This window comes from Diadema antillarum, unplaced genomic scaffold (assembly GCF_040938485.1).
Source record: "Diadema antillarum isolate AM-2024a unplaced genomic scaffold, OU_Dant_1.0 seq00000953_RagTag, whole genome shotgun sequence".
In the NCBI taxonomy this organism is placed as follows: Eukaryota; Metazoa; Echinodermata; class Echinoidea; order Diadematoida; family Diadematidae; genus Diadema; species Diadema antillarum.
Genome location: NW_027271801.1, coordinates 462,795 through 490,582, shown reverse-complemented (window position 1 = coordinate 490,582; position 27,788 = coordinate 462,795). Strand labels below are relative to the sequence as shown.

The window sequence follows — 27,788 nt, the reverse complement described above, 5'->3', positions numbered from 1 at the left end:
GCCCTACCTTATGGAAAAGAGCGAATGCAGGCTCTGATTTAATTGATGGGACAGGAGGTACAAATGTCATTGATACGTTAATGGGTATGAAAGGCATGGCTTTGGCGTTAGAATTGCATTAACTGCATGGGAAAAACCCTTTGAAGCTCTTGATGAACACATTTAACAAACTCCACTCAATCTATTGACTAAACAGGGCTGAACTGCTTTCTAACAATTCTACTCAATGTTCAATGCAACAAGTCTTCTCGTCACTGGCCCAAGGCTACAAAAAACGATGCCACTACAATGAATCAGAGTTGCACTATTGTACGGCGCACGAGTCAATAAACCAAATCAATTCAAGGTAAAGCTTTGGTTGGGGTTTTACCAATGTCAGGCATAATTTGCTGTAGCAAGGTATAAATACTGATGGCAACAATAAAACTAACACAGTAGGTTCTCCAACAAAAATTTGGCATAACATAAAAACTGTTAAACCATGTACGAGTGCTGAATGGAGGCAGCATGATGCTGATAATGAGCCTGACATACAGCTTTTAAGCTAGATGAATACTAGCAAAGTCTCTCAACCAACCATGCAATATATGCATATCGCACAAAAATGAACAATAAACACATTACAAACCAGAAGAAATGAATGATAGAAGTTTCAATATCAGACATACAACTGTAAAATACAATCCCAGTTATGGAGTACAATGTATACCTACCATATATGACAGGCTTCCATCAAGTTGTGATTTAGGTTGCAAGCACCTGTGCAAATCAGCATAAATTGGTGATGATCTCATCGACTAATAACTCTTCAAATTGTTTCTGAATAAAAAAGATAATTTCCTTGATCAATATGTACATAGAGTTATATAATCCTTCCTCCCCTGAAAATCATGATAATACACTTACTGTGCACGGCAAAAGAACAAAAAAAAAAACAAACAAACAAACAAACAAACCCAAATACAAGGATACATTATAACAAATTTTTCTTGTTGATTTCATGTGAGAAAAAGCAAACTTCAGTACATATGACAGTACAAGGTTTAGGAGGCTGTGACCTATCACCTCATCTAATAAAATGTGCTTTAATCTAATTTGTGAAAATGTGCCTGCTGAGAAAATGAAGCCAACTGCATGTACTGTGGCACTGCACTCTAGAGAACGATAAAAATTCCCCATTATTCTCTAGAGGTAAAAGTAAAAAAAGTTGTGGTGGTCTCACACTTTCCTAGAGATAACATTATTCTTGCTCAAGAGCAGCTCGACTCTTAATACCCTGTAAAGTGTACACCATCTTCAAGTTGACTTCAAATAATGAACAGAATAGTACTGTAATATATCAAATGTAGGAGTGTTGTTGCTACAAACCCGAGCTTCAACCACTACAGACATGAGGGAAAACTCCTTCATTGTTATTCCCAGAATTTTGTCCAACCCGACTGGTCATCACATCCTGTGGTCAGTCCACACACCCTACCTCCCTAGGAGCATAACCTCTCCCATAAACATTTCTGGATAACCTGTCTCCCCATTGTCTATCAGTGCTAAGTTTCTTCCCCATCATCCCCGTCATGTAATATGTGAGTCACTGGTGTCAGTGACCCATGGATTGACAGTGGTCATCATTAACTTACACCTTTGTTTTATTATAATTTGAATCCCTCTATTTTGAATATTTGAATATTATCTAGATTAAGCCCCTCCTTTGAGTATAGATGTACTATAAAAGTGACCATGTGCTTTTGGTCAAGAGTCCTCTCTTTCACCCTCTTCGGGTAGAGACACACAAAGCGTTGGTCTCCCTTGCCATCCCTCTTTAGGGGCAATATATGGCCGTTTGATGGGGAGTACCTGTTAATATATCATATCTCTGTTAAGCGCTACTGTGATTAAATAAAGAGCCCAGGATTGTATATATAATATGAACTGGTCTCTTCTGTGTGCTGTCGTCGAGTGTCGAGAAACTTTACCAATGTAACACCGCCTATCGTACGCCATCGAAGAATAACATCAACACTACAAAACAAAGGTGTTACATTCTGGTGGCAGCGGTGGGATTATCGGATCCATCTGTATTATATCGCTCTGGACGTTCCTGTTTTGGACTGTTTTATATTATTTGTTTCCTCCGACTGGATCATCGTGAGACAGCGACCTAACCTGCCTTCTACGGAACTGAATTTGAGCCTTTGTGCAGTATAGGGCTCCTGCTGACACAATATATTTTTACACTGTGAGATTGCAGTTTCACACAGTGAACAGCTGTGAACTATCACATCTGCAGAATTACCTATCCCTCATCACTTTCCTGGATTTTGGAGCAGTGGATTGATATCCGTTTTATACTTCAAGCGACGTGATATTGTGCTCCTTAGCGGATTGTATCCTGTCGTCATTGTGGTATCATCATCTATATGCTGGAGTGTTCTGTATTTTAATGTAAGCTGTTCGCCACTGCTGGAGAACCAACCTTTATTACCTTGGATGAGCTGTTCTTCTTCATCCTGGATCTTTTTTCATCGCTGACTTGTGCTGTGTTAACGTGAGTCTACCTATGCTGTACCTGGCTGTGCCTCCTGTTCAGTCGTCATCAACCAGTGACGTCATACATGGACTGTACAGAGCTACCGGTCATCTACGAGGGATCTGGATGAGTTCTTCTTATTCATATTAGTTTTTCCTTTTTCACTGAACATTAATTACTAAATTTGGACAGACTCTTATTACAAATAGCCTTTTCTTTTGTCCTAATCCTGTCCTCATTTTATGAGATTTGTTTTTGATATTCAGAGTGTTGGTACATAGCTTGATTACACTCTGTTGTTTTAACAATTTTTTTTTTTTGCTTTCATTTTATGCGCATGTTGATATACGTATTTAATTGTAATTGTTTGACGTGTGTTTGTTTGTTGATGACATTACTTGTTTTTTTTCATTGATTACGGTTCATGATATATTGCTAGTTTTGTATGTCAGTTTATGCTTGATTGAGCATAAGTTTGTTTGCTGATTTTTTTTTTCCTTTTTATGTTTGCATAGGGTGATTTATTAACATCTTCACATTTTTGTTCTCTATATCTTTCTTTTTCTTCTCTCTTCTCTCTCTCTCTCTCTCTCTCTCTCCTGTGTAATAAGTTAAGTAGGTTTACATAGTACTCAATATTTCTTTCTCATTCTTGACTTGGTTAAACCTTTTAACTTCTAACAATGGCTACTGAACAACCCACTCCTACCACATCTACGTCTCCTTCCACCTCCCAACCCCTCATCCGCATTGATCTCCCTCCTCCTTTCAGCGGCGATGGGAGAGAAGATTTCTCCCTGTGGTGTAGGAGATTAGAAGTAGCAGCAGAAGCATGGCCAGGCAGTAGTCAGATTGATCTGGCCAAAATCCTCCCCTCCCGATTGGAAGGCTCTGCCTTCACTGTCTGGGATTCCTTGCCAGCTGCTGACAAGTGTAATTTTCCAAAATGCAAGACACATTTGTCCAAAGTGTTCTCTAAAACGACAGAAATTTCAACATTCCAGCGAATGTTGAACGCCCGACCCCGCGCCCAAAATGAACCCCTTGAGGTTTATGTTGCAGACCTCACCAGATTAACATCCCTTGCTTTCCCTAATTTTGACGAAAAGGCGAGGGACGACGAAGTTTTCCGTCGATTTTTGGCAGGATTGGATGCGGAGTTGCAGCGAAAATGCCATGAGCATGGCGCTGCAACTCTCGACGATGCACTCCGCATCGCTCATCAGATCCAAAGAGCGGATGAGGCACTTCGTCTCCCCTTTCCCCATAACCGCCCCCAATCCCCAGTTGTTGCTGCTGTTGCTGCCCCCTCTGCAGATGTTTTGAACACAGTAGTTGAGTCGCTTGCTCAACTTCAGGTTCAAGTAGGTGATTTGGCAAAAACTGTCAACAGTCGTTCGCACCACAACCACCCTCCCAATACAGCCGCTCGACATCGTTCCCCCTCCCCATACTCTCACTCATTGGCACACTCACATCCTCACCACTCGTCTACATCTCGTCGGGAGGATACATCATATCGTTCCCCTTCCCCGTACTCCCGTTCTAACTCACCAATTCGACATCTCCTTTCATCCTCCTATTGTCACCATTCACGTACTCGCTCCCCATCCCCATATCATCCTAACAATTCACGGCAGTATTCCCGTCGGGAATATCGTTCTCCTGATCGGTCTTCCAGTTATGGTGGACCTGACGTGCGATTTTCACGCCGAGATTACATGCGATACAGGACTGATAGTCCCGCTCGCCCCCCTCCATCTCACTCCCCGTATCGTTCCCATGACTACCGCACCCCCACTTCCTCTCGCCATGTTTCATTTGCAGACAATCAAAATGGCAGCCCCCATGGATCTCAGCATGCCTTTTCTCAGCCGGGAAACAGGTATTAGCTGGTACTGCGGGTCGACTACCAGCATCCATCTCTCCTGATAGACCCACTGATTCTCCTCACTCTGATTGCCTTCCTCGTATCTTGGTCAGAATTGACAACATGCAAATTCCTGCCCTTATAGATACTGGTACATCTGTCTCTCTTGTTAGTGATCAGCTGCGTTCAGTCATTCCTAGTTTGCATACACGCCCTTTCCATTCATTACCTCTTAAGGTAAATTCTGTGTCTGGTGTCCCCCTTGACACGTTAGGTACAATTAATGTGGATTTTTCTGTGACCTCTCATTGCTTCACATTTCCATTTCAGGTGGCCCGTGACATTGATCCCCCCTTAATCATTGGCTGGGATTTCTTGCTTCACTATCAGACACAGCTTGACTTCACTTCAGGTGTCCTCATTATTGACAATGCCACTATCCCTCTCATGCACCTACATGAGTTCACACCACTGGTGTGTAATGCTGTTGTTGAAGAACAGATTGTGCCTGCATGGAGTGAAATGACAATACCACTGTCTCTCGCTGATGCACCACTCTCTATCTTCCCTGGCGGCTACGATGCCGTTCTTGAACCATCTACAGATGCCCCCATTCCTCCTCCTCCACCTTTTCCACCACCTCCTCCTCCACCTCAAACTCCACCACCGCCCCCTCCACCTCCCCAACCTCATCCTCCACCCCCTCCTACTTCTCCCCTCACTTCTTCAATATCTGACAGTGATAGTATCCCTCCTTTTTCACCTGTGTCTACCTGTGATACTCATGACCCAGATTTCTATACCCCGGAAGATAGTAATGACCTCTGTTTCTTGTTAGTTAATGAAGGTTTCAGATTACATCAAGCACAACACCAGGACCCCATCATTCGTGAAGTTCGGTCCTGGGTGAGATCTGGGAAATTTCCCCACAAATCATCTATCCCTCGTTATGAGACTGCTCTTCGCAAATTTCACTCAGAACGTGATCGCCTAGTGCTCCATGATGGCTTACTTTGTAGATTAAGACGTGCTTCAAATGGTTCCCTCGATCGTCAGGTTGTCATACCGCATTCCCTCGTTCCTAATGTATTGGCTATTTTGCATGGTTCCCCATCTTCTGGACATTTTGGTGCTGCTAAAATTATCCAGCAAGCTGACAAGGTTTGCTATTGGCGGTCTATGCGCCGAGACATTACAGATTTCTGTCTCAGCTGTGCACCGTGCCAAGCACGTCGCAATCCCGTTCCCGCACTCCGTGCCCCCCTTCAACCCATTACCTCTTCTTGTCCCTCTGAACACATTGCCGCTGACCTGACTGAACTACCCCTCATCTCACGAGATGACAAAGGCATTCAATGCCATCTCATTGACCCATCCTCCCCTTCTTCACAGCCGAAAGTAATTCACTACAATCGGCTAAAGCCCTATCTCGACATTCCCCTGCCTCTGTCATCCCCGACAAGTCCACCACCTTCCCCCGATATCCTCACCCCACCAGTACCCCCACCATCACTCTCTACTAATATATGGCTTGTCCCACCTCCCTCCTCACCTGTCCCGCCTGTTGCGTCCCCTCCCAGTCACCCCAATGCGCCTCCCCCTCCTCCCTCACCATCCCATGACGCTCATGCACGTAACCATGATCCTCCGAACCGCACTCGAAGCGGCCGGATTGTACACCCTCCCGATTACTATGGTAACCCCATCTCCTCCGATTTCGCCCCTTTTTCTCGTTAGGCCTTGGTTAACTTGACTTTCAGACAACCTTAATTAAGGATTGTTGCCATTTTGAAGTTTATCGCGTCATTTGGCTAATGTTCATTTATGTTTCTGATGTCTGATTTCTGAATGCAAAGTAAGAAGGTATTGCCTCCTAATGCCATTCCTTTGTATATACTTTTTTTCATGACCATCAACAGTTAAAGCAGGTCATGATTTATGTTTATAGACAAGTGTAGTTCCTACCGATTAATGCCTTAACATTCGTATTTGCTATAATTTCATGTGTGATTATCTTTTAAACCATCGATGTCTTACTCATGTCCCACACGAGTGTTATGTAGTTTAAGTTTCAATAATTGCCTTTCTATTGCTTTGATTTGTCTTATGTTCTGCCTGTTCTCTGACTCCTCAGCTTTTGAATCTCCTCCCCGCTCTATTTCATTTCACATGATGCTTTCAACATATTTCTGCCTGTCCACAGCGTCATGTGGACCAATTACTAAGCTTTCTTAGCACATTTTTGTAAGATCTCCATATTTCACACAGTCATGTCTCTATAACTTATCGCCATAGATTGGCCTATTTCTAATATCTGTTTGAATGTGTGTTTTTTTTAATTACGTTACGCTAACAATATTTTGGTTTTAGGTTTTTCATTCCATAATTTTTAAAATGCAAGATTACTGCATTGTCATTCCCATTTCTTAAATTTGGCTTAATTTTTTTTACGCTGATTCGGAACATGAACCTAATTATATTACCAAGATGTGTTTATTTTATTGACCTTTTTATTCGCTGAATTTGAGTGACCAACGCAATCACTTTTTTCCTGGTTATTATTCAATTTTGTTGGAACTTTTTATTCCTTTTCATGTGTTACACCCTATTACACATGAGTTAATTGTTTTGGATCAATAAGTTCAACACTGTAGTTTTTAGTATTGTTCAGATGAAGCTGGTTTTTGTTAAGTTGTTTAAATTCACTGTGCACACATTTTTTCCTCATAGTTTGAATCAGTATTTATGCGATTCTTTGATTTTTGCCTAGGTTTTACAACTTTCAGTATTGCAACACGGAAACAGGAAAATGTTTCATGATTTTTCCCATGTGCTCATTGCCTTTTAACTATGATTTCACTTGATGTTTTTGTCGTAATGTTAACACCATGTTGAATTTGATATTTCTATGTTCTTTTGTTTCCTTCTACCTCTTTCCACTTTCTTTCATTCCTTTGGTCATGCTGTATTATTCTGTATGTTTTATTATTGTGTACACATACGTTACATTTTATATCCAGTCCCCTCTCCCATTTTCTCACTGGAGAATGTTCTCAATTGGGTTTTCTTAGGTCACCTGTCCCACTGTAATAAACCTCCTTGAAACGAGGACGTTTCATTTTGAAAGATGGAAGTAATGTAATATATCAAATGTAGGAGTGTTGTTGCTACAAACCCGAGCTTCAACCACTACAGACATGAGGGAAAACTCCTTCATTGTTATTCCCAGAATTTTGTCCAACCCGACTGGTCATCACATCCTGTGGTCAGTCCACACACCCTACCTCCCTAGGAGCATAACCTCTCCCATAAACATTTCTGGATAACCTGTCTCCCCATTGTCTATCAGTGCTAAGTTTCTTCCCCATCATCCCCGTCATGTAATATGTGAGTCACTGGTGTCAGTGACCCATGGATTGACAGTGGTCATCATTAACTTACACCTTTGTTTTATTATAATTTGAATCCCTCTATTTTGAATATTTGAATATTATCTAGATTAAGCCCCTCCTTTGAGTATAGATGTACTATAAAAGTGACCATGTGCTTTTGGTCAAGAGTCCTCTCTTTCACCCTCTTCGGGTAGAGACACACAAAGCGTTGGTCTCCCTTGCCATCCCTCTTTAGGGGCAATATATGGCCGTTTGATGGGGAGTACCTGTTAATATATCATATCTCTGTTAAGCGCTACTGTGATTAAATAAAGAGCCCAGGATTGTATATATAATATGAACTGGTCTCTTCTGTGTGCTGTCGTCGAGTGTCGAGAAACTTTACCAATGTAACACCGCCTATCGTACGCCATCGAAGAATAACATCAACACTACAAAACAAAGGTGTTACAGTACCTTTCATCTAGTATAACATACAAAAATTAAGAAAGTTAAGAGAATTTTAAAGCTTCATGTTTATTGATACAGGTCACAACAACCTTCTAAGATTGGTCGAGGTAATATTTTCATCACCTCAAACCTCTTCCATTAGTTTGTTTACAGAAAATCATGGTTTTTGTCTATAACTTGGGAAATGTAACCCACTTTCCCCAAAAATTATCAGCCTAATTGTTACAAGACAATAATTTGATATAAGGATCCCTTATTCACATTAAGACTGCTGAGTTTACTTCAAGTAGTAACTTAAAATGAAGTAAACTATTAGGACATTTAGCTTGGCTCCCTAGAGGTTGAACTTTCATTCAATTTAAGCTAACCTTGTGTGAACCTCACTTAAGATTGCTAATATTGCTGTGCTTTACACATTTCTCTTTTCCTGTGAAGACTGTTGATCCTTGATTGCTTGGTTGAGTTTCCTCACTTGTCATAATAAACAGACAATAAAAAGTACACACAGCCTAACTGCTTCCTTTCAATAGACATAGGAATATACACATCTGGGCAAAGAAAGCCTTGAAGTAACCTGAAATTGTTTTTAAGACAGGTGAAATTACCCTTACAAAAATACAAATCTGAGCAATGACCTTTCAGTAAATGGATGACAACATCCTGAGAAGGTGATGGAAACTGCATTATACCAGATCTTGTGCATGACAAAATGTTTGTTTTTTGTTTTTTGTTTTTTGTTGTTGTTGTTTTTTTTTTTTGGGGGGGGGGGGTGTAAATATGGCTTGCTGAGATAAGACTGTGAATTGATTCAGATACGGCTCATTTATGTTGCCAAAGACCGAACTTATAAAACAAATTAAAACTTCAAAAAAAGAAAAGGTCATAAACTTAGATTTGTGTGCAAATTAAAGGTAACTTGACTGGTCATAACAACATCATTTCATCTACATGTAACTTGCAACTATATATAAACACATTAACTTTGTCAATGTGATCAAAAGTCAAAAGTTCATTTTGACCACTGGGCCAAAAAAAAAAAAAAGTTATTGACACCTCAGGTGTTTAATCTGGCCATTATCTCACCAAATACTCTAGCAAACTTATGATTTATCATGAAGAGCATCATGCACTACAACTTTGTGTCCATTACAGGATAAAGAGATCTTTGACATAAACCTTACATCTTTGACCTTTCGGAGTCCAGGCCATGGGGCCTACATGGGGATTGCCTTTATCATTCAAGCAATTTTGTATCGGCAAGATAAAGTTTTATCATGTGATGAAGTGACAAAAATGACAAAAATGGAAGAAAAAACATTAAGAACTACCACCCCCCCCCCCTGCTCATGTGAGTTAAGGCTTTGAATTTTATGGATGTACAATCTCTCTTTTTTTTTTCATGCATTCCTTCAGTTCTTTGGCTAATCTAATATCTGAATTACAACATCTTACTCTATCTTCAAATTGTGAGCTGAGGGATGATAGTCAAATTTCCCTAGTAAAATTGAAAACTTTCTCATTTTTACTTAATAACAAAACCTGTTCTAAAGTAACAATAAGACTTCAATCACGGCTGTACTAACATTCACAAATAACCCATTGCAAAAACAACCTGATATGTATAATGTAGGCCTACTGTGCATTGATAACCTAATTGGGGATCTTAAAATTTCATTATGAATGAATTGCAACAATTCAACAAGGTCTTTTCACTTGATATTGATCGGACAATCCATTCAAAGGTTATAAATCTTTTTTAAGTTTCAGTGCTGCCAGTGCTGAAGAGACTACAGCAGCTTGTGATTTTACTGCAGGACAATGATATATCATAATGAAAATGCAAAAGCAGGATTTAATATATTTTCCTATTTCTATCAAAATTAAAGAACACTTGACCAACCTCTTGAAAACATGAGGACAACAATTAGCTTTAAAGGTAGGGTATCCCATTTGCACGCCTTAAATGAAGAGTTGTATAAATACAGTGGTATGTTGAAGAGAATATCATTTTAGAAACTCCCATAAAGTATTGAAAGTGGAAGGTAACATTTAGTACATTTTTTTTTAAGGTTAGATTTTGAATTGAATTGTTTTCGGGGCTCACCGAAAATTCCAGTACATTACTAGGCTACCTTTGCAGACCCATGTACTGCATGTGTGTCCATCATGTATATTTTGTGAAGAAAGTTCATCAACACTTACAAACATTTCTATATACATTCTTACCACACACTCTATGTGTTATTAATTCAGCTCTTGTACTTTTAGATTTGTGTTTATAGATCACAAATACAGAAGAATGCAACAAAAAGGTTTAAGTGTGGCTGACACACAGAACTACTGAGTAGTTGAGTTTTGTGCATTATTCAAATTTTAGATAACTATTGACTTCAAAATTTCTAAGCAGTGGCCTAAGCAAGTCCCCTGAGGTTCATATTTAATGTTTTGCTGCATTTTGGGAGGTCTGTAAAAGGTATCCCCTACCTTTAACATGTGTTTGTATTCAACAAGGAACTTAGGTGCTTTCATAAAAATGAAATTTTGTGGAATTCTCTTTATATTTTCTTTATTTCGCCGTCCAGCAGTGATGTCACAAACCCTCTTTGAGAGTTTTTTTGTTTTGTTTTTACAACTGTAGGTCTATACACTATTTACATGCACAGGGATGTTTAAGAACTTTTCATTACTTAAATCAATATTTATGACATCAAAAAGAATCTTTTTTATCCACTACAATCAAATTTAGGATTTTCAAGGATAACTAGCATTGGAGATATCATGTTGCTGGAGCATAACTTAATACATAATTTTCATGACATATATTGATGTATGTTCACTGTGATGGTAAAGTTGTGAGGAAATTGCATCATCACATGTTTTTTTATTGTATAACCCTTGATTGTGGCCAATATTCCTAATAACTATAGACTTCATGTTAATCCTCAAAATTCTAGAACTTACTATTTAAGAGGTTGTCCGAGTTCAATCAATTTCATTCATTCATTGGAAAGAGCAGGGTGCTGAGCCAATGAAGTGATCCATCTACCGTACCCACCCACACAAGAAACACGGGTGAATGATGCTGACCCCTCGTGACTAGCAATAGTCAGCAAATGGTATCAACCAGGCACATTGTGCCATTCACGAAAAAGAAGAAGTAAACTTCTACTCTTGATTCTACTCCATCCATCAAATATACATAATATGTAAACCTATAAGAAGTATTCTAGCCATATTGTATTACAAGGAAAGTCCAGATATTTCACAATTTCAAATCATGTAGTACATAAATCAACAGCTCCATGTTGAGATTTGTAAAATCAATTTTGTGTGGTGCTTGAGCAGAGAAACCACAACTCTTAAAAACCAAAAACAAATTACACTGACAAGCCAAAATTCTTCTTTACCTTGCTATCCTCCATAAGCTCTAGAGGTAGAATTGAGATCATATCAAAAACATGACTTCCACAAAACCTGTGAAACTCTAATCACCATGTAGTATCATCATAGTGGAATCACGCAGTGTGCTCTTTTCAGATCTTTTCACATTGGCATTTCAAAGAGTAACTATCAATGCATCACACAAAGTGAGCCAACAAACACCAGATCCAGACTACCATGATTTCACAATGATCGAAGCATACTGGTACTTGAAAAATGAGAGTAGCATATGATAATACTAGGGTATCACTAGGTTTAAGTAGGGTAAAAGAGTGGAGGAAAACTAACCCTGCCAAATGTATAGGCACAGATCTGATCCCTTCACGAAATTAAAAAGAGGAAGATGTAAATTTACTCACACTTTGCTGTGGCCCCCACAACATCGTGGTCCTAACCAGTCAAGCCTAGCCACTGATAATCACTGGAAGGGAATGCATTCACAATTTTTTCAGACAGTGACAGTCAAATACAAAATGTAAACAAGAACAAAACAACCTGCAAAAATGTCAATATCTCCTGCTCACTGAATCATACCTGAATGAAATTGGCAGACGAAGATCTCACTCAGCTCTCACAGGGTGCAAGAATTAACAGGTCTCCACTGTGCTGGCACAAACTCAGCAAAAAAGAAAATGCCACTGCAAAATTCCTCTTTGATACCTTCAGCTGTGGTAGAAAGAATCACGTTTGGTCCAGCAGAATGGAGAAAGTGGATGAAGCAGATACTAGTAATTCCTGGGAGGGCTGTGGAGAGGAAAGAGAGGAAGTTGTCCAACCAGATGAATGAGTCTAGTTTATACCCAAATTGCTGCACTCAACAGCCCAGTTTCAGTGCAGTAGCATGCAGCAGCACAACCTCATGGATTCTTGCCAGGAGTCTATTATATTTTACTTCTATGGTGCGCATTCAAAAGGCAATACTTCTAGTTGTGGAGTGGTGTTATTTCAGCACTTCTGGTGCTGTGCCTCTGCAGCTACTCAAACTCAGCAGCAAGGACTATGGGGTACCCACCCTATAATAAATACAGGTTCCCTTTGCTACGCTCTGATTCCCACCAGCATGACTGTTCCACATCACAGTTTGTACATGTAGCAGAGCAGTGTAGCAGTGATCACCACTTTGTCACTTACTGTGGGAACATGTGTTATAACATTTATATGCCTGGAATGTTGACAGTTGAAAATATACATAACTCCACATGCCTGGGCACATGTAATGATTTAAAGAGCTAGTTGAGGGAAAGAAGTCTGAAAACAGAGACTACATCTTAAGACTGTGATTTGTGTGCGTGGGTTAAGTACAGTCACAGCTTATCAATCACAGGAATATGATGATGCTTACAGAAAGCTTAAAGTCAGTCATATTAAGTGCTATAAGAGCTACAGCGGATTTGCTTTGAAGTGTCCGTTTGCATATGATGCAAATATTGAATGGGGTGATTCAATGGTAAACTGGGAAGACAGTTTGAATGAGGCTATCAATGAAGTATTTATAATACATCAGTACTGTCATGCACGCATCATGTACTTTAACTCATGATTGTAGGTGGCTATCACTGCTTTTTAACCCATCCTCTGACCCTGAATCTCATCCTGTTTGAGTGCAGAGTGAATTGAGCTTTTAGTATCTAGCAAACATGAACTGCCTGTACAGGTTTTCTCTATTAAAGCAGTTTGATTTTGTTTTCTTCAGGCCAGGGCATTAACAAACACACACACACACACAACTATGTGTGGGTGGGGGTATAAAAACTGTCTCCCATTATGCATAAAACTGAAAAGTACCGGTACTGTAAATATCTCCAACACTGTACATATATTCTACAGCAGCATGTACCACTACTGTAATATTTAATCCTGTGACAAGTGGTTTATCGAGGTCAGCTACAGAAAAGGCCAAAGTTACAATAGATTAGAAGTTTACAGGTTCGATGTCACCACAACATATAATCAGCGGAAGGCATGCCGAGTAAAAAATCATGAAACAGACTTCTTGGTAGGTATCTTCAGATCAGCCGACTGGTGCACAGTTGGATCGTTAACACTCATCACTTTGGTGATTATGATGATGAATGTTTATGTTTGTTCAGCCTCAGCTATGTGGTGAAGGGCACGGGGTGTGACGCCATGTGGCGGCTGGTGACAGACCTTAAGGGTACGATCTGCTTGGAAGATGGGAAAACTACTAAGTAGTTGCCTCCTATTTCACCAAATCTCGATCATATAATGCATACACATTACTACAACTGCTCCTGTCAGCAATGTAGCTGTTCACTTGGGCTTGTAACTACTTCCAAAATGTTTGCTCCAGAGGGGGGTTTACCAAATTGGCAGATACACACTATATGTTCAATCCTGGAGATTCTGAATGTGTGTACAATTTTTCTGATATCACGAAATGGTCAATACAATCTTACATCCACATTGACCTCTACATCATCCATATAATAGATGTCTATTGGGTTCAAACTTTCATACTTTTCTTTTCAAAAATGTTCTTTTATGCAGATGCATGACCATTATCCTTAACAGCACCTGAACATCTATACAATGCTCACCAGCAGAGTAAAAGTGACTGCAACAGAATGTGCACAAATGTGGGATAAAGGTGCAATGCTTGTGTTTTGATATCCTTTCTCAGGTCAAAGGCAAATATGAACTTATAGATGGAATGCAGAAGCAGTGTGTGCTCTGGCATGATGGGAAAACAAATAGTGTGTCATCACTCACAATGTCAAAGCCGTGTGGGTGCTAATTTAAACAAGGTTCTGTTGCTAGTGGGCACAAGGCGATACACAAATTAAATTAGATAGCAATGTACAGTTGTACCAAGCAATTTTAAAATAAAATATTGAGGGTCTAATAACCCTGTTTCACAGATTTTTTTTTTTTTTTTTCATCAGTCAATCATCAGAAACAAAGTTTTTTGCTTCCGGCCACCCACCTAAGTGTATTGGATCTTAGTCTGATGAATCCGACTTGTGTCGGATGACTATCAGGTCAGTGTCAGACAAGTTTTTCTCTTTTTTTTTCTGTTTTATTAAACACTGTCAGACAAGTTGGGTGTAATCGAATGAGGCAAGATCATCTACAGAAGGAACTAGGCTCAGAGCTTAGGTCGCCATCAAATGCCATTTCCAGCTGCAAGTCCAGTCAGTGTCGGATAAGTGTCGAGTCAGTCCGACGTGTGTTAGACTTGTGTTGTGCGACTATCGGGCATATCCAGCCGATGTCCTATGACAGTTTGCTGAAATTCCGATGATCAAACAGTCATCGGACAGGTTAGGGTCTTCTGGCATTGGTATCACCCTCGGTGAGCCTTGATGCAAGTCTCTGGAGCTTGTCAGATTAGATTTTATCGGAACTCATCAGAAAGCCAAAATTTTTGCATTTTGGGGATCAGATAAGCCTGCGATGGTTAGTGCAATGGGGCCTCCTTTTAACTCTAACATCAGAGGAGATTACTCTTGATAACTTTATCTTTATATTTTGAATAAAGGTTTCCTCCCATGTCATTGAGATAATAACAATTTTTAAAGGGAACTTTACTCCAAAAACATACAATGAACAACAAATGAAATTGAAAATGATTGACAAACTGCTGTAAAGTGACATAGATAAGCTCTGAATTAATCATTTTTGTCTAAAGAAGCAATGATAAATAAAAATCATGTGCATACATACTCGGGCAGGATTTGAACCTACGACCTTCAGATATGTTTAAACCCTGCCTTAGTATGTATGCTCATGATCTTTTTATCATGGCTACTACTAAACACTGATTAATTGAGTGCTTATTGACATCGAGATGTGGGGCACTTTGTCAATCAACTGCAGTAAAAAGAACTTGATGCAAAAATTGCATTTGAATTAAAAAAAAACAACAAATGATCAAATATCAGGGCAAATACATGGATTCAGTGAATGCGGTAATATTAGCTTCAAATATACAACCATGTAAATTAACTTTGAGGAGTATCAGATAATGCATTGATACAGTTTGGGTTAAATCCATGTGCTATCATTGATGGATAGGAAGACTACAAGTCCTGGGCCCTGTTCTATGAAGAGTTAAAATTGATAATAAAGTTGATTTCTATGATAAGTTTATGGCAGCTGTGTGTTAAGGAAATTGAAAATTGATTTCATCTTTTCATAAAACAGGACCCTGATATCACAGTAGAGCAATGATTGATATAAAGAAAGTACAAACGAATTAAAAATATTTTCATTTCTCTAGCTTGATGAAAGAGCAGTTGACAACCCTATAGAAAACAATATTAAAAAGAGTATAAAAGGAGAATTCCACAAAATTCATTTCATTATGAATAGTAAACATTAATTTGACTTGTTACTGGCATAAGTTTGGGATTATCTTATTCCCCCCATTTTCTGAAAGAGGGAAGTCAATTGCTCTTTCATTATGGTAAAAAAAAAAAAGGTGAAAATAATTCCTGTTGATTATATTTGTTTTCAGAACATTTTTCTACACATGATGTCATAAACTGCAGTAGTCTTCTCATTGCATGGAAACAACAATGGATGGAATGTTCATGATATCTTCGCCACGTTTCAGAATAATCTGATCATTTCATCATAATGGAAACTGCGGAGCTTTAAGTTCCCTTTTGTTCACACACAATAAAGAGTGAGTTACTGTGCTCCAATCTACTCTAATTTCAAGGTCCTATTTCTCCTTAGGAACATTCCTTTAGGATGGAGTTTCTATCACTTAGTTTAGTGGTTTAGGAATGTTGCTGATATGTAGGCATACCAGGTATTTAAAAAAAAAAAATCAGTTTCATTAGATTCATGATTAATTTTTAAGTTAGGGTTCAGATTTTGCTCTATTTTCAACCTTCTGTACAAAGTTTTAACTTTGCACAAGGGTCAATTGGTGTGTATGAGAGTGTGTGGTTAACACCCATAGACAATGGCCATGGTTTGAGTGCTCCACTATTTATTCATGAGGAATTCCGCTATCAACATCCCGATATGTAGTATATACAAGCATATGGAAACATGTCCTTACTCTTTTCTTGTGCATGCCTTTCACCCTTTACCATGAATGCAGACTAGCAGTGCCCAGGGCAATCCATCATGAATAATTAATAGAGCATTCATGTGCTTTGGAGCAAGAAGCCTTGTCAGCAGAGCTCTAAAAAGGTGGTATTCGTGGTATTCTTGTCTATTGTTCAGGGTCATTGTAAGCACACACTCGCTTTCACATCATTGGTTCCTGTGTGAAGTTCAAGTCTTGTACAGAAGGTTAAAATTTGACCAAAAGCTGGAACCTATCTTTAAAACTAATCATAGATTTAATGAAACTGATTTATGCTTTCACATTCAAATCATCTCTGACTAAATTGCACATTATTCAGCTATTACTCCTATCAATGACAGTGCTACCTAATATATAATTTTAAAACTATTAAGCCGTTGAGGATGAGTCCCGAAACTCGGGCAAGTGTCTATGGGGAATGCATGTTGCAGCAAAATCAGTCTGTCCTCAACAGGAAAAGGATCAAAAGTGGAAATGTTTTTGCAACACCTAGTCGGAAATAGACAAGTATAGAGGCACACACCCTCTTGTATAAAAGCTGAGATCAAGCATAAGTCAGAAAAAAAAAATATTTCTCATTATTCAAATCTGTTTGGCTGATACCTGATGCATGTTTGATTTTTTGACGTTAATGTTTGATTGCATCTTTTTATGCATCATGGCCCATGTACAGTAAAAAATCTTTTAAAGGTGGTTTGTGTAAGATATAACAAAAAATCAGAGAATTCCTATTACAATTTAGACAAGTTGTTAGAATATGGAAATGCTTGGTTCTAATTCATCATGCATTTAAAAAGGATAATGCTGAAAAAAAAAATTGCACTACACAACTTATATCCTGGTAATTCATGTCTAGATATTGTGCCAATCAACCAATTCCAGGACTTAACAAAATTGCACATCTACCTAGTATTTATTAGTAAGAGTGCAATAACACTGACGGGCATACCAGACTGATCCAGGATTTCAATGAAATTATTTGGAATATTGGTGTCTTCTACAGACTAAAAAAAAAAAAAGAACAAAAATCTGGAGACGAGAGACTAAAACATGTGCAATCACAACAGCAAGAGTATAAAACTTCTGATATTTTAGGTATGCCCCACAGTCTAATACATATATTTAATATGCAGACTGTTAAACAACCACCTGTTTCGTCCATCCAGGAAAAATCTGAAAACATTTGAGACGTGGTAACAGGATTTTCAGAAACGTACAGTTCACCCCCTGTCATTTGTTAAGAGTTTGTTTTTTTTTAATCTTCATCTGGTTATCATTAGGAAATTGTTGGTCTACAGATCAAGGTTGTGGTACTTATGTGATCATCCAACAGAACAGAAGCAGAGATAGTGACTTCAGGAGGCCTTGCCATAAACTGAGGGGTACCCTGCCTATGTCAACCAATGACAACTGCAAAATTTCCCCAAACCATTTGATGTTTCAGCACTCAAAAATTTAGAGTTTGGGATGCAGTTGAATCTGGTCTAACCGCTCCATACCAATAGGGAAGGGCACAGCAAAAAAACGTAGAACGTACAGAATGAATAAATTGAACAGAAATTCCCCTTTCTACAGGCTGCCAGAATTACAGAAAAATGCACCCACAGGGGGAAAGGTACAGGCCTATTTACTGAGATCAAACAGAGTAAAAGCAAGCTTTTCTTTGCTTTGTGAGCATTCGAGATCTGTGGCATTTGAAACAAAAACCTATTTAAAGTGAACAGTAACCTGTTGGACAGTTGACTGCATGTGATGTCATTGAAATAATAATCCTCTTTTGTCTAGAGGATTTAAGCTTTCATGTTGTCACAAAAAACATAGTTAAGATACATCAAGGATGATAGAAACCTTTAATTGTACAGAAGCAACAAATCTCATTGGGCCGTATGCATAAAAACAAGCAATTGCTTGCAAAACAAAAAAGTTTTTAAAAGCAAGCACAAGCAATTGCTTTCATAGAAACCAAGCATTTGCTTAAAAACGTATGCATAAAATGGACCGTTTGCTTGTTCTTGCTGTATTTGAGTTTTGGTTTTCTTTAAAGAAAAAGTCTGCCTTCATATACATGTGGATTGAGTGAATGCAGCAATATTAGTAGAACACATCAGTGAAAGTTTGGAGAAAATCGGGCAATCCACTCAAAATTTGTGAATTTTTAAAGTATCTGCGCAGTGACTCCTGGATGAGAAGACTACTGCAGTGTAAGATGTCACATGCGTAGAACGATATAAGCAAAATGCACGTGTATAAAGAGAATTTCACAAAATTTTATTTTTTGACCAAAAAAAAGAGCACATTTCCTTGACTTGTCACTGGCATACATTAAAGGGACTGTACAGTACTGGTTGAGGTAGGGATTCATGTTTTGAACATTCCTAAGTGAGATAATGAAAAACCTCTTATGAAATATGAAAGAGCATGTAATTTTAAGAAGGATTCGACGTTTATTTGATGAAAATTGGTTTTCATATGGCTGAGATATCCAAAAAAGTGCTAATAATAAAAGGCGACATGCCCCAACTTTATTTGTATCTCTTTGTTTCACCTTGTTTTTGGATATCTCAGCCATTTCAAAACCGATTTTCATCGAATAAACTTTTGATATCTCTTAGAACTGCACGCTCTTTGACATCTCATAGAGTGGTTTCTGAATATCTCACAAAACGTTAAAAGCTAAATCTTCACCTCGACCAGAACTGTACACACCCTTTAAGGGTAATATTATTACCCTTGCCTTCTGAAAGAGGCAAGTCAAGTGTTCTTTTATTATGCAAGAAAGTGATAATATGTTTAGTTTTCTTTGTATTTTCTTTACATTGTTATACACATGTAACATTACAAACTGTAGTAGTCTTCTCATCCAGCAGTGACTAAGCAGAAATTTTAAAAATTCATAATTTTTAATGGATTGTGCCACTTTCCTCAAACTTTCACTGATGTGTTCTACTCATTTTGTCGCATAATCTCAATCCACATTTATATGAAGGTGAATTTGTCCTTTAAATGGTTTTATACTTCATCTTGAAAATCACTAGAGCTGTTTGGAGAGACAGAAGCAGCTTATTCTTGGGGTGCAGCTGCATGACTTGTTAAAGAAAAATTAGTAATGAGCATGAAAAGATGCGATGGAAAATCTGTATAGTGTTGACACAGGCAGCACCATGACATGACTGGATATTGCTCTTTTTTTTCACGTTTGAAAGGCATTGTGACTGTAATATTGTCAAAGTAAACAGAAGATAAATCTTCTTTGTATGATGTGGCTCATATCAGTAACAGGTCTGATTGACAGTGTATATGTGGATGCACTGCAGGGCTGCCAACTCTCACGCATTGAGCGAGAGACTCACGCAATTTAACCAATTTTGACTGTCTCACTCTGATCAACGAAATCTCACGCTAAACCCCCAAAATGGAATGTACATGACTACAAAAATAAATATATCTCTAAATTCTCTGATATTCCGAATATCGATATGCCCAAGCCCAAAATTTCGAGATTTTCCCGCGCGGGTGTAAAGCTTAACCAATAATCTTTTCGGTTCGCGCGCAAAGACGAGCTATTGGATTACGATTGGTTTCAACCTATACCGAGTGAGCGTAGCTTGTACTTTTGGCAAATTACAGTACATGTATGGCTATGACGTGTGCTTTACATCGCTTTACATACACTGACTGTGTACGTAGTAGTACGTACGTACAGCTGCACAGCAGGCCGCCAGGCACTAGCCAGGAGGTTGCTCCGCTCCTCGCAGCGTCTCACGCCAAACTCTCACTCAAGGTTTCCAGCCCTGGCACTGTACCATGTTAAGTTCAACATGAATAAGAGATGAGTTTTCTGGCATTAGTAAAACCTAGACATCATGAAGGAAAATGAACAGATTTTTCATTATATCATTCAAATTTTCTTGTATACATCTCTCCAGGATCTTCCTTGCTATCTTTTCTGTCAAGATGTATAATTCTCTCTTTCCCTCTCTCTCTTTCCACAAGTATTCCCACTCCCTCCATTCACTTTTTACAAGATGCCTGGCAAAGTACAAGCAAATTAGGTTGTACTGGACTTGGCCAGCACATATCTTGAAACCTACATCGTTACCACACAAAACATCACTCTTATCCCTTCACAGAGCATGTGAACAATCCCGAGCTTTGTTACTGTAACACTACTGTGTAAAACTTTCCCAGAGGTACGCTTGCTACGGAAAGCAACTGCAAATATGCCTAACTTCTTATCACAAAGACCAATTTCTGTCTCTCCCTCCTTCTCTGCCCCCCCCCCCCCCCCCCATCTCGTTCACTCATTACATGACCAATCATGCTCTAGCGAGGTAGCCATTGCACACCATCCTGTACAATAGTACAAACATAGTCCAGGGAGGGTGGGGGACATACAGCTATGAACAACCAGGAAGCATTTTACACAAACTTTTTACATTACAGCAGGGCCACATTGGGCTCTCCGGTATTCCAAGTAGCTTCAATCATTTACTCCATGTATAAATGCACTGCATAATTGTGTATACCGGCATATACATTGTATGAATATAAATGTAGGTAAAAATATCTAAATGTAATACACAAGTTTCTGGTAGATAATTTTCCACTTTAGAAATGCACTGCCTTGAATATCATTCCTTTTACTTCCTGAAGAAAAAAAAAATTCTAAACTGCCAAGGAAATTGAACCAAGCAGCAAGTATACAGTAAGTAATGGTCAAGAAGAGACATGCAAAGAAACAATTTACATTTGAGTTTCAAGGAGATTATTTATCTTACCTACTCCACAAATTCTCTTGCTATTCCACTTTTCTAAACCTATGTCAATTCTTTTTCTTGCATGTGGTACTAATACCATGCTTGTATTTTTGCTTGCTGATAAACGCAACATACTACATTATGTGCATGTGTGTTTTTTTTTTTTGTGTGTGTGTGTACAAAGCTTTACAGCCTAAATATGTAGATATAAATTGCAATTTTTTTTTTCTCTCTCTCTCTCTCTCAGAAAAAAAAAAGATTATTTCATTGTGCCACTACATTTCAGTTTCTTGAAATGACTGAGGTATCCATGTTACTGGTTGCTAACTGTTTTCAGCTATGATGTATCTATTTCTTTGAAAATGTAAGCAAGTGCCATCTTGAGCACCTGATATTTTTTCTTTTGTTGTATTTTTTTTTCCCCTCACACACATGCAGATCAAAGAGCATCAAATCTCTGTTACAAGTACATAATGGTGGAAACTTCATATCATGGAAGGGAGGGAAAAATCCATGCCTGCAGCAGCATGACAACTGACACCGCAAATCTGTTATTGCAGTTCCACCGCACCACCTTGTCAACTCTACGGTGTTTCCAATAATATTTCTGTTACACTTTGTATCTTCAGTAGGAATTTGCTGTACTAACAAAGCATTGTGTTTCTTTGCCTTCTGTATTTCCCCTTGGTTTCCCCAGGGAAAACTGACCAGAAATTGATACCTTTAACTTATTTCTCATTTCTGAGCAAAACATCAAATTAGCTATGTTAATAAAAGTACAGATCTATTTCTTGCCATAACTGTGTAACAAACAATGTTCATTAACTCATTTTTTAAATCATAGAAAAAATCTGTTGTCTGCCCTGCCTTTGAAAAAAAACATAATCAAGGCTTGAACTCCTAATAAAACTTGATTATGAACAAGATCAAATGAACACTGCGTACAATCACAGTGTGTACAGCGACCCTTTAAAGCAGAATCTACACCACAGAGAAAGTTATTGCAACTGCGGTGATAGATGATGAAGCAGTCATGTCTGTGTTTGCGTGTCTATGTGTGTGCACTAAATTTTAATCAGGATTCCTCCAAAGACAAAAAGCAGCTGTAGTGAACATTCGTTCAGTGACACATGATGGCATACCAGACCATTAACTCCGAGAAATGCTATGTGATATTTTGATAGCCTGTAGATCGGCTACATTATAAACCTCGACCCTGAAGAAAGACTGCAGCACAGTCCACCAGCAAAAATGGGGTGGGGGACAAAAACAAAAAACTCAGTAAAAATTGGATTCATTTCAAGATTTGCTTTATATCACGCATGGTATCTTCTCAGTGACTCTTGTTAGAACATACAGCCTATGTAAACAACCTGTATTTTGACACATTCCCACAAACAAATCAGTGTATATCTATACCTTACAAAAATGATATAAGTTTACTTTAGTTTAAACAAAATATGTCTGCACTGCATAAAAAAAGCGTCAGGTGACACAACAACTGATGTACACTCTACATGGCAAAATCTCCTGTTGGGTAATTCACATATTAAAAAGCAAAACTTTATTGAAAAACGATTATGAACTGATAGAAAGGCACATATTATACACACTTCATACTCACCAAGATTAAGGTATTTCACACACCTTATTTTCATAAAAGGGTAACTGATATGATGATGGGCGATTTCATGATATCATACAGATCATAAGTTGGCAAGGTGAAGGAACAAATAATATTCCTTCAGTGTCCCTAGAAACAAGAGATGAGCTAATGTGGTCCCAGCAAAGTGCATGTGATACCGTATATGCCGAATATTTTGTGAGGTTTTTTATTTTCGCGAATTTTGCGAGTCAGCTGCTACATTGTATTTGCAAAATTAAAAACACGCGAAAATATTGACTCTAATCCTGATATGAATGTGACGTATGCGTACACATTTCTCCGTTCAGTACAGGACTCCATGATTGGGAATTTAACAACTCACGAAATCATCGGGATGTCTTATTCGTGAAAATCTAGACTCGTGAAATATATAGCGTATAGAGTACCCTGTCTATTTCACATCCTTGTGTTGCTGCAATAATATTATCACAATGGAGTAAAACTTACATGATACTGTAAAATATGATATCATACAGATCACACATTGGCAAGGTTAAGGAATACATGTTATTTCTTCAGTGCCCTAAGAAACAAGAGACAAGTGAATGTGGTCCCAGCAAAGTGCATGTGATACCCTGTCTACATTTCACATCCTGTTGCTGCAATGATATTATCACAATGGGGCAAAACTTAAATGACAGCTGCAATGTTTTATAATATCTAAATAGAACCTTGTCATTTGATTGGTTGTTTGATATAATACTATTATGTCATCATTCATGCAACTGTGGTTCCATTTACCATGTAACCTTAAATCCATGCAATTTGCTCCATTTGCACAAATGTTGAGAGCCCTGCACACCACATGTCACATAAAATGCTTGTATTTGCAGTGTGCATGCGATCAGTAAGTCCCTTCTCTCTTGTTTTTAAATTAATTAAATATTACATGACCAGGATCCTTTCTTTAAGTGTTACATAAAACAAATAATGAATGTATTTTCCTTCGTGCAATGGACAGAATATTTCATGTGGTGAAAGCTGAAATTATTGATCCATTCAATGAGGCTGCACCACTTGAATGGATCACTTAATCTTTCACCTCATGAAATATTCTGTCCATTGCACTCCTAGATATTCATTATGTGTATAATTATGAACCGACAGAAAGGCACACATACGCAATTTGTGCATGATTAAGGTATTTCACACACCTTATTTTCTTAAAAGGGTCATTTTATACTGACCTGATGGGAAAAATCATGATATCATACAGATTGCACGTTGGCAAGGTTAAGGAACAAACATTATTTCTTCAGTGTTCTTGGAAACAAGAGATGAGATAATGTGGTCCCAGCAAAGTGCATGTGATACTCTATTTCACATCCTTGCGTTGCTGCAATAATATTATCGCAATGGAGGAACACTCAAGAATCAGTTACTTTCCTTTACAAAGAGGAGCGAGAACCAAGATCATCAAAGAGCTGAGTTGGTCCTAAGCCCTTCTGGGCAGGGATTACAAGACCTTTGTTGAGCTTGATACCAAATCCTTCTAAATAGGTCGGTAAAATCTGGGACTCTTTCCCAGAGTTTCCCAGACCTCATGTTCATGGCCTTGCAGCTCAAGACTTGCATTCAGTAGCTGTTATATAAATGCCATCATGTAGTGAAGTCCAGCTTTCATTTCTTCGTTAAATCTTTCTTTTTCGTATGAATACCCCAAGCATGCCCTCCTTTTATTCACAATCTCACACACCAAGAGTATAATATAGCTTAGTATGAGCTCCCCATTCAGGAAAACATCAAATGCCACTCTAAAACAAATCCATTCTCTAAACCTCTCTGGCTTTCTCTCATGAATTTTCACCCCAATTCCCTCCTTTGCCATCTAAGCTCAGTCTGTTAATCCACTGTTCAAACTAATTAACCATCAAGTCAATCAATTACACCAGCAAATTTCTGAATTAACTTTTATTGGATGTCTGTGTACAGTGGAATAAAAGCTGATTAAACCAATCATGGTGGATAGGAGGAGAATGAACTATTGATTTAGATTATCAGTCAAGGCAGGAGAGAATTTGAAGGTTTCCGCTCGGGACCAATAATGAATGAAGACTTGATCTAATATTGAGGTGTCTGTTACTGCAACAGAGGCACCATTCTCATTACTCATGATGAATGATAGCACATGGGGTACAAAACTGTCTCATATCAATCAAGTCAGAGCACAAGAACAAAAGGTTCTACTTCACTGGCTCTGTCATGTAAATGTGATGGTCCTTTGTTCCTGGTTTATTAAAGTTACATTTACAAATGCAGCTTGATATAAATCAATGAATTATACAAAAAGCTGCAATAAGACTTATAAAGTTGGCAACATTAATTTCTTAATATTGGGATTTCACAATTTTCTAGATTTTAAACATAAAAATGATGTATAATTTGTCTCATTTCATTAACCACAACATACCACAGAAACAACAAGAAAGTGGAATTCTAAAATAGATATACAATCCAGCACGCTGGAGTGCATACAAAAAAGTATCAACTCAAAACACCACAGTAACAAGTTTCATGAAAACCAAAACATTTTGATTGTCAAAACATCCCTGGACTTTGACATTCTAACAGGAGGTAGTTGAGATATCAAACTTTGAATCTTCTACAAGTATCAAATTTTTAACTCTTTATTTGCAGTACATTTTATTTTGAGTGTCAGCAAATTTATTGGGGTGACACAGTGATGGGTCATATATGAACTGTTCTGGCCCGAGCATACAGCGAACTCCCCAGACTGCACAATAAGTTAAAAGAAAGAAGTCAAACTATGAACGGGAAATTCTGGGCCGCTTAAAAGTTTGTCTGAAACTCAGAAAGAGTAGAATTTTATGAGAAAAAAAAAACCCAAAGAAAAACAACCAAAACAAAAACCCAAACAAACAAACAAATTTGATCAAAATTGGACAAGAATTAGGGAAGTTATAAAAATCATGAAGTTTTGCTGATTTTGCAAGCAGTTCTCAAATAGTTGATATGAATATGCAAATGAGTGAGCTGATGATGTCATCACCTCACAATTTTCCATTGATCATTTACAAAAAAAAAAAAATGATGAACATTTGACTTTCATCTATGAAAGTGTTACACCATGATATTCTTGGCACAATAACTCCAAAATTGTGATCAGTTAGATGTATTAGGATTTGAGATTGGGGCATATAATTGCATTTGAACAAAACTGGAAATTTCAAGATTTTGTGTTCAAAATTTATGGCAAGTGTGAGGGAAAGACATCATCCACTCATTCATTTGCATATTCCTAACACATGTTCATGAATCATTTTGTGAAAAGTAGCAAAACTTCACAATTTCATAACTTCCTTAATTCTACCCCCCCCCCCCCCCAAAAAAAAAAAAAAAAAAAAATCATTTTTCTTTTTCCTTTTGCACTCTTGAGATCATCTTATCATCTCTTTTCAGACTAACTTTAAACTGGTCTGGAATTCTCCTTTACAGGGCATAATTGAGAGCACCATGCTGCGATATTGCCTTCGGCTGGCTCCTGGAGCTTGAATATGAATGGACTGCAGAAGGATAAATACCTGCTGGCTGGATTAACTGACTCTATATGAAATCCTAATGAATCTTGATTTACTGTCGCTATGCAATGTCATGGGGATTTGGGAGTGAAATACTGGGAAGATGTACAAACCACCGCCCATTGAAATTAACTGAAAGGATTCAGGAACTGTGTCAGTCCTTTTTCACTGCAGATCTGCAGACAGTCATGGATTTGCACCATTTGTATCCCCCTACATTGTTAATTGCTAAGCTGCAGAACAAATTCCACAGCCAAGATATTGGCTGAAATTCTCAACGGCGCAGATGTCTTTGTATATATACAGGTATACAGGAGCAGTCTGCACACACGTACACACACACACACACACACACACACACAGAACTAATCAATCTGCTGCAAAAGAAAACAGCCTGAAAAAAAATCAAATATTCTATTTAAATGCATCAAAGAAAAACAAGAAACACAAAAATAAATTAGATAAATCTGGTTCCAAACAGCGAGTACTATGCAGGCCTGACCTGTTATCTTTACAAGGGTTTAAGTTTCGTGAATTTCCTGAATCACTATTAGATTGCGAATTTCACAATGTGCAAAAATGTCACCATGCGCAATGGTAACAGTGCACTTACAATAGCCTATGCATCAATTGGTGAAACAACATCTCGCGAAAATGTCCTTGACCTGCTCATTTGCGAAAATATCTGTATGCAAAAATGACAGCTCATACAGTACTACAGAACTTACATTTGCCAGTTTCCAATATACTGCACATGGTGTACTTCATAAAGCTTTTCAGAATGAAGCATCAGTAAATGAATTATAAAAAAACATACACTTCTGCACTTGATGTGCATGCTTGTTCAGTGCTTACTTGCTATTGAACACAAACATGTACACAATTTCAATACCTGTCTAACGGCTGCTCAAACAAATGAAAGATATCCAATAAGAGCTAAACTTTATGTGTGTTTTCACAACCTTAAGCTAAACTTCTCCAAATTCATGTGAGCAAGAGGCTTTTTGCATTAACTATCAACTAATGACAATAAAAAGAAGACAAATATTTCTGCCTCCAGCTAGTTGTTGCTGGAATATCCCAATAT

The 27,788-nt window shown here is 38.1% G+C and overlaps 1 protein-coding gene across 5 annotated transcripts in view; it reads right to left on the bottom strand.

The window, feature by feature from the left end:
* Positions 1-27,788, bottom strand: part of LOC139741773 (excitatory amino acid transporter-like) — a 149,758-nt gene that overhangs the window by 62,452 nt on the left and 59,518 nt on the right. The window contains exon 3 of one of the 5 annotated variants that reach the window (XM_071652358.1): positions 12,212-12,421. The exons of 2 other annotated variants lie outside the window; for them this stretch is intronic. The gene's annotated coding sequence lies outside the window, so the exon portion shown is untranslated. 2 more of the 5 variants (XM_071652359.1, XM_071652362.1) reach the window with 2 other exon arrangements.